Here is a 7,011-nt window from a genome sequence, read left to right on the forward strand (position 1 = left end):
CATATAAAATATAGTTCTTGAATGACTCTAACTTATCACTTTAAATTACGATTTAAGAATACTCTTTTTTTATAAAAAAAAAAAAGAAATTGGAAAATGTTATAATTCACAACAAATGCAGACTTGTGAATCGAATGTTTAGATAGTTTCTTTTATAGACATTATGCTTGATATTTTGTAATATTATGATCTTTTATAGACATCTCCAAAAATTATATTGTTTGACTAAACATCCTCCAGAAATCATGTTGTATGACTAAACAATGATGTGAGAGTCGAAACTCACACAATCGAAATTGTATTTAGGGTTTCTTCAAAGAACGGATCTTTGTGAGATTCTCAAAGAACAACAGAATTGTTGATTACTACGGACGGTGTTCTTGATTTTATTATTGAGATAAAGATGATTTGATCGTACAAGTGTTTAGAAATATAGAAAATAAGTGTTTTGTTTTCAAAGTCAGAGCGTTTTTGATAGCCTGAGGTTGAGAGCGTTTTTTTGTGTGTCCCCTTTGTTTGTCCTTTGCGGCGCTTTATATAGGGGTTTGGCAAACCGCCTCTCGCGATATTCTCGGAAGATTTCAAGATCTTTTTCAATTTTCTTTTCAGTTACAAACTGTGTGTTTTTCTTGTTGTTTTCTTGATCCAGGTACATCTCTGCTGTATGGGAACTCGATCAACAGGCAATCAGAACCTCCTTTTGAATGACAACATCGACCGCATAGCTCGCGAACTCAGAGAAAGGAGAAACACAGTCAACCTTGTACCTCAGCAACCACTCGATATGGCTGACGAACAGAATCAACAAAATGGCCCTTCCAACATTGGTGCTGGAGATGCACCACGTGATCAACGTCAGAGGAAAGGAATTGCACCTCCTGCTATCCATAACAACAACTTCGAGATTAAGAGTGGTCTCATCTCGATGATTCAGGGGAACAAATTCCATGGTCTACCAATGGAGGATCCACTCGACCACCTTGATGAATTCGATAGGCTCTTCAACCTAACAAAGATCAATGGTGTCAGTGAAGACGGATTCAAGCTCCGTTTGTTCCCATTCTCCTTGGGCGACAAAGCACACATCTGGGAGAAAAATATGCCCCATGACTCAATCACCACCTGGGATGATTGCAAGAAGGCTTTTCTATCAAACTTCTTCTTCAATGCCAGAACTGCAAGACTCAGAAATGAGATTTCTGGTTTCTCACAGAAGACTGGTGAAAACTTCTGTGAAGCATGGGAGCGTTTCAAGGGTTACACCAACCAATGCCCTCATCATGGCTTTACTAAAGCCTCTCTGCTCAGCACTCTTTACAGAGGAGTCCTACGCATCAGAATGCTTCTATATACCGCCAGCAATGGGAATTTCCAGAACAAGGATGTTGAAGAAGGCTGGGAATTGGTTGAGAACCTTGCTCAATCAAATGGCAATTACAACGAAGACTGTGATAGGACCGTTAGAGGAACCGTTGACTCTGATGACAAACACATGAAGGAGATCAAAGTGCTGAATGACAAGCTGGACATGATTCTTCTTAGCCAGCAGAAGAATGTGCACTTCCTTGTTGATGACGAGCAGTTTCAAGTCCAAGATGAGGAGGGTAACCAGTTGGAAGAAGTCAGCTACATCAACAACCAGGGTGGCTACAAAGGATACAACAACTTCAAAACCAACAACCCCAACCTCTCCTACCGCAGCACCAACGTTGCTAATCCTCAGGATCAGGTGTATCCTCCACAGCAACAACAAGGTCAGAACAAACCTTTTGTTCACTACAACCAAGGTTTCGTTCCTAAGCAGCAATTCCAGGGGAACTACCAGCAACCACCACCACCTGGGTTTGCACATCAGCAAAACCAAGGTCCTGCTGCTCCTGATGCTGAAATGAAACAGATGGTCCAACAGCTGCTATAAGGACAAGCATCTAGCTCAATGGAAATTGCTAAGAAATTATCTAAATTGCACCATAAGCTGGACTGCAGCTACAATGACCTGAATGCAAAAGTGGAGGCATTGAATACCAAAGTCAGATACTTGGAAGGCCAATCAACATCTACCTCTGCACCTAAAGTCACAGGACTTCCTGGGAAGTCAATACAGAATCCAAAAGAGTATGCAACCGCTCCCGCCATCACCATCTGCCATGATCGAGAGCTGCCAACTCGACCTGTCCCTGATTTCATCACTAGGGACAGTGATGTTCAAGAAGGGGAGGCTTCTACTCAGGTTGAAGTCTCTGTTGTTGAATTCAACCACTCGGCTGATTCTCGCCATCTCATTCAGTCCACCTCGGAAGAGAAGGCCGCCATAATTGAGAGAATGGTAAAACGATTCAAACCTACTCCACTACCCTCACGTGCTCTTCCGTGGACATTCACGAAAGCGTGGATGGAGAGATACAAGTCTGTTGCAGCGAAGCAGCTGGACGAGATTGAAGCAGTGATGCCACTGATGGAAGTTCTCAACCTGATTCCTGATCCTCACAAAGATGTGAGAAATTTGATACTGGAAAGGATCAAGATGTATCACGATTCAGATGATGAAAGTGATGCCACTCCATCTCGAGCTGCTAATAAGAGGATTGTTCAAGAGAAGTTAGAAGATCCTGGATCTTTCACTCTACCATGTTCCATTGGGGAATTTGCTTTCAGCGATTGTCTGTGCGATCTCGGAGCCTCTGTCAGCTTGATGCCACTCTTTGTGGCAACAAGGTTAGAGTTCATTCAGTATAAACCTTGTGACCGGATAGGTCTTCTAGAAAACCCTTCGGCATGCTGAAAGATCTACCAGTCATGATTAATGGAGTAGAAGTGCCTACAGACTTCGTGGTGATGGATATGGAAGTAGAGCATAAGGATCTCTTAATACTGGGAAGACCCTTCTTAGCTTCGGTGGGAGTAGTGATAGATGTCAGGGAAGGGAAAATAGGTCTCAACCTTTGAAAGCACATCAAGTTGCAGTTTAACATCAACAGAACTCCACAAGGGTCAACAGAAAATGGAAGAACCTCTGGAAATGATAGAGTGATCTCAAGAGAAGAATATGAGACTGAAAGAGTGAAAGAATTTAAAAAGAGGTCTGATAAGCAAGATGAAACTATAGAGAAGCTAGCCCACACTGTTGAGGAACTTATAAGTAAGCTGAATCAGTTGCAGAAGGAAGCTCAACCTAAAGGCGGGATCGACACTATCCCGAGAAAGAAGTTCACTTCAAGATGGTCTGAAGAGATAGATTACCCTCCAGAAGAGAAAGAAGCATATTTTGAAGAGAGGGGAATTGAGTATTCTGCTGCAGACCTCTCCAAGGAGGACGCTGAGTATGATGATGGTATCAGAGAGGATTATGCAGACCCTCTCTACAGTTCATTTTCTTCTTGATAAGTGTGAGGAGTCAAGCTAGAGACTTAAAACAAGCTCACTTGGGAGGAAGTCCCATGATTATCCTTGTAAATAATTTTTACTTTCTCATTATTTTTGATTTGTTGTAGTTGTGTTTGTCGTTCTCAGGAAAAAAAAAAAAAAAAAAAAGGAGTACGTGAAGGTAGAGTAAAAATTCAAAACTTTTACTCTACTGAGGGCCTAGAGATCGAGCACATTGGTCGAGTATGGATGATGTTTAAAACTTAAAAACTTTTAAATCATCATTTTACTCGACCAACAGGAGCTACAGAGTCTTACAGAGAGTTCATCAAGTTTACAGCAAATTTTAGGATTTCCTGAAACTTTCCTAGTGAAGAAAGAGTAATGATTCAGAACAAAGAGACAAGCGAGGGACCCACTGCTGCACCCTATGTCTCCCACGCTCCTAACCAACAGACAAGAAATCCAACTCCTTCTTCTCACACCCACTCGACCCCCTCACCTTATCCCATCTCTACACTCCACTCGACCTCGGCGACATCACCCTCCTCACTTATCACTTACTCGACTTTGTTATCTCCACCTCACCTATCAAACTCGACCCATCCTCATTCATCATCACCAACAAAACAACTCTCATACTCCCAACCACTCGACCTCCTCACCACCCTCTTCATATACTCGACCTCATCTTTCTCCAAACACCAAACTTTTCACAACTCTCTCATCTCCCATCGTCGCTCATTGCAATTCAAGTCCTCAAGTGTTCGTCACAATCACTCGACGTCTACCCCAAGACCATCACTCGACCGCCGCAGCTCACTTCTTCTCCAAAGCCACCACCGACTTCTCTTCTTCCGCGAGTTCAACATCACTCGAGTTCTCATCACGATTGTCATTCTCACAAGCTTTACTCGATCTCTTCACCACCATCTTCATAACCGAGTCACTCGATTCAACAAACGCACTCGACCGCTGCACCACCTTCTCCTCCGTCCAAGCCGCACCACTTGGCCGCTTCATCTCTCTAGCCCATACTTCACTCGACCACAGTCCCACTTCACCACCTCTCCTTCATAGCCACTTCACTCGATTCACTGCATCTCTCTCATCATAGCTCACTCCAATTATCACCAAGTACTCGATTTCAAATCATCATCAACTTCACCGCTTTACTCCATTCACTCGACTTCACGGCAAGAGCACATCCGCCTTTCAAGCTCACATTTATCACTCGACTTCCTCAAGCTCATTAGATTCACCACCAAAACAACATCACTCGACCGCGAGTTCACCAAACCGAAAAAAAAGAAGAAATTTTTTTTTTGGTATACTCGACCGGTTCACTTGATTGGTTTGTGTTTTTGGTTTGCTGTTACTAACGTATTAACGCTTATTTTTGAGTTTCGTCTGTTTTCAGGTTTCATCATGAGTAACTACAATGAAGAATCCTCTATGGACCCTGATTACAATGTGGATGAAGCTGAGTCCTGGTCCGCTAGACCGAGAGAGCGACATATTTACCAGAGCTTCAGGGATGAATTCGAACGCTCTGCAGCCCGACGTAATCAGAGAAGAGCTGAAATTGCCAGAGGAAAGAGGGCGATGTCAAGTAAATATGAGCTGATTGATTAGGATATCGAAACTGAGTATGAGCCAGAGTCATGGCGCAAGGAGACGAAGCTGCTGAACAAACCCGACGAGGTTACAGTGGAGGAGTATATCAGATTCTTTGAGATGAATGACTTCTGGGGAACGAGGTATCCGTGCTATGAGACTTTAGCCCAGCTGGGGTTACTAGAGGACGTGCAGCATCTGTTCGAGAAGTGTCATCTGGAGACACTCATGTCTTACCCTTACCCTGCCTATAAGGAGGAGACAATCCAGTTTCTTTCCACGCTGCAAGTGGAGATGTATGAGGCACTCACAGACTTTGAGCTGAATACCATGGGGTTAGGCTTCTTGACGTTCTCAGTGAATGAACAGCGGTATCAGCTTTCGATCAAGAAGTTGGAAAAACTGTTTGGTTTCCCTAGTGGAAAGCGAACTAAACCCAGATTTGACATAGAAGAGCTTAAGGATTTATGGGCCACTATAGGGAACAATCTACCGCTAAACTCGGCGCGGTCCAAGAGCAACCAAATCCGGAGTCCTGTGATCCGCTACTTTCAGAGATGGGTTGCCAACGTCTTTTACTCCAGGGAATCTACAGGCACCGTGTCTAACACGGACATGGAGATGATAGATTATGCGCTTACAGGGATTCTCCGTCAGACGAACGAAAAGAATGTCTTGAGAGGCGATCTCAACAACGCACCACCAGTAATGTCTCTGTTGATCCATCTGTGTGGATACAGGAAATGGGCGTTGAAGAACGGAAAGAAGAAGGTGAGAGGAGCACTATGCGTGGGTGGCGTTGTGACGCCAATTCTGGAAGCTTGTGGAGTACCGCTCAAGGAACCAGGGTTAGCACCGAGGATGATGGACTTGGATCATTTGCGTAGATGTGAGTTCTTGGAGTTTGACATGGCTCGCGACTTTCGCCAACATTCTTCTCCCCTGCATTGACGCTACTAGGATTCTCGAGGGCAGGAACATTGACTTCAAGCCTGCGCTTAAAGATCTTTATTTCGAGGGCAGTCCACCAACTGAGGAGATCAGTCATACCGAAGGAGCTACAACAGAAGATGTTGATGAGACGGATGATATAGATGAGGCGGAGTTTGACACGAGCATGTATCATTTCAGTGAGCATATATCTCCTGCGAGGGAAAGCAAGAGTTTGAGCGAAGCTCACAGGAACAACAGCAAGCTGCAGAAGTGGTGCAAGAAACAGGACAACTTACTCGCCAAGTGCCTCAGGGCTATCAAGTTTCTGAAGGACAAGATCAGCTGCTCCTCTTCCACTACAGCTATTCCGCAGGGACATCTCCCTCGGGACATGCCTTCGAGGAGATATGACGCGCCCGAGCCAAGTCGGCGCAGGCCCGAGCCTAGAGAGCAGGAGATTCCGCATGTCCCTGCGAGGCATTCATCATTCGAGCCTCGTGAATCTGAAGGAAGAGGAGGACCACACTCACTCGATCTAGCAGTAGGAGCAGACAACTTCTGCAGTCTCGTAGTTTACGCGACCGCGGTGCTGGCCGCAGCAGAGCTGATGAGGTCGAGTACCCACCTGCTGGAGCTGATAGAGAACAAGGTGGTTCGTCTATGGCCTGGGAGCAATCACAGGCAGCCATTGACGAGCAACTACGTTCATTCTTCGACTGAGGTAAGCGCCTCACTTCACCATTGTATTATATCATCTATTGTGATTTGTTTCTTCATTTTTTGTTTCTGTGATTGGATTTGTCCTAAGTACTCTCTTCCAAGTTTGGGGGAGGGCTCAGGAAGTGTGTGTTGCATTGTGTATATTTTTGAGTCTGCATTCATCTAAGGCATAGAAAAACCAAAAAAATTTGAAAAATTTCAGAAAATGATTTCACAAAAAAAAGAGTGTTCATGTTGTTGCATTACATTTAGGATCGAGTATATAGTGTTTCATTTAGGATTGTTGCATATGCATAGGGGATGATGATGAGATAGCCTTGTAAGCATTTTGATTCACTGGATAAACTCAGTGCCCTCGTTGCTAGTTGTCTGTTGCGT

At 44.2% G+C, this 7,011-nt stretch overlaps 1 pseudogene across 1 annotated transcript; it reads left to right on the top strand.

Annotated features, from left to right (window-relative positions):
* Positions 1-664: 664 nt before the first annotated feature.
* AT1G36520 lies at positions 665-6,634 on the top strand (annotated as a pseudogene; the record flags this gene model as incomplete). The annotated part of the gene is made up of 1 exon: positions 665-6,634.
* Between the last annotated feature and the right edge of the window lie 377 nt (positions 6,635-7,011).

The sequence above is a fragment of the Arabidopsis thaliana genome, assembly GCF_000001735.4.
Source record: "Arabidopsis thaliana chromosome 1 sequence".
Classification (NCBI taxonomy): Eukaryota; Viridiplantae; Streptophyta; class Magnoliopsida; order Brassicales; family Brassicaceae; genus Arabidopsis; species Arabidopsis thaliana.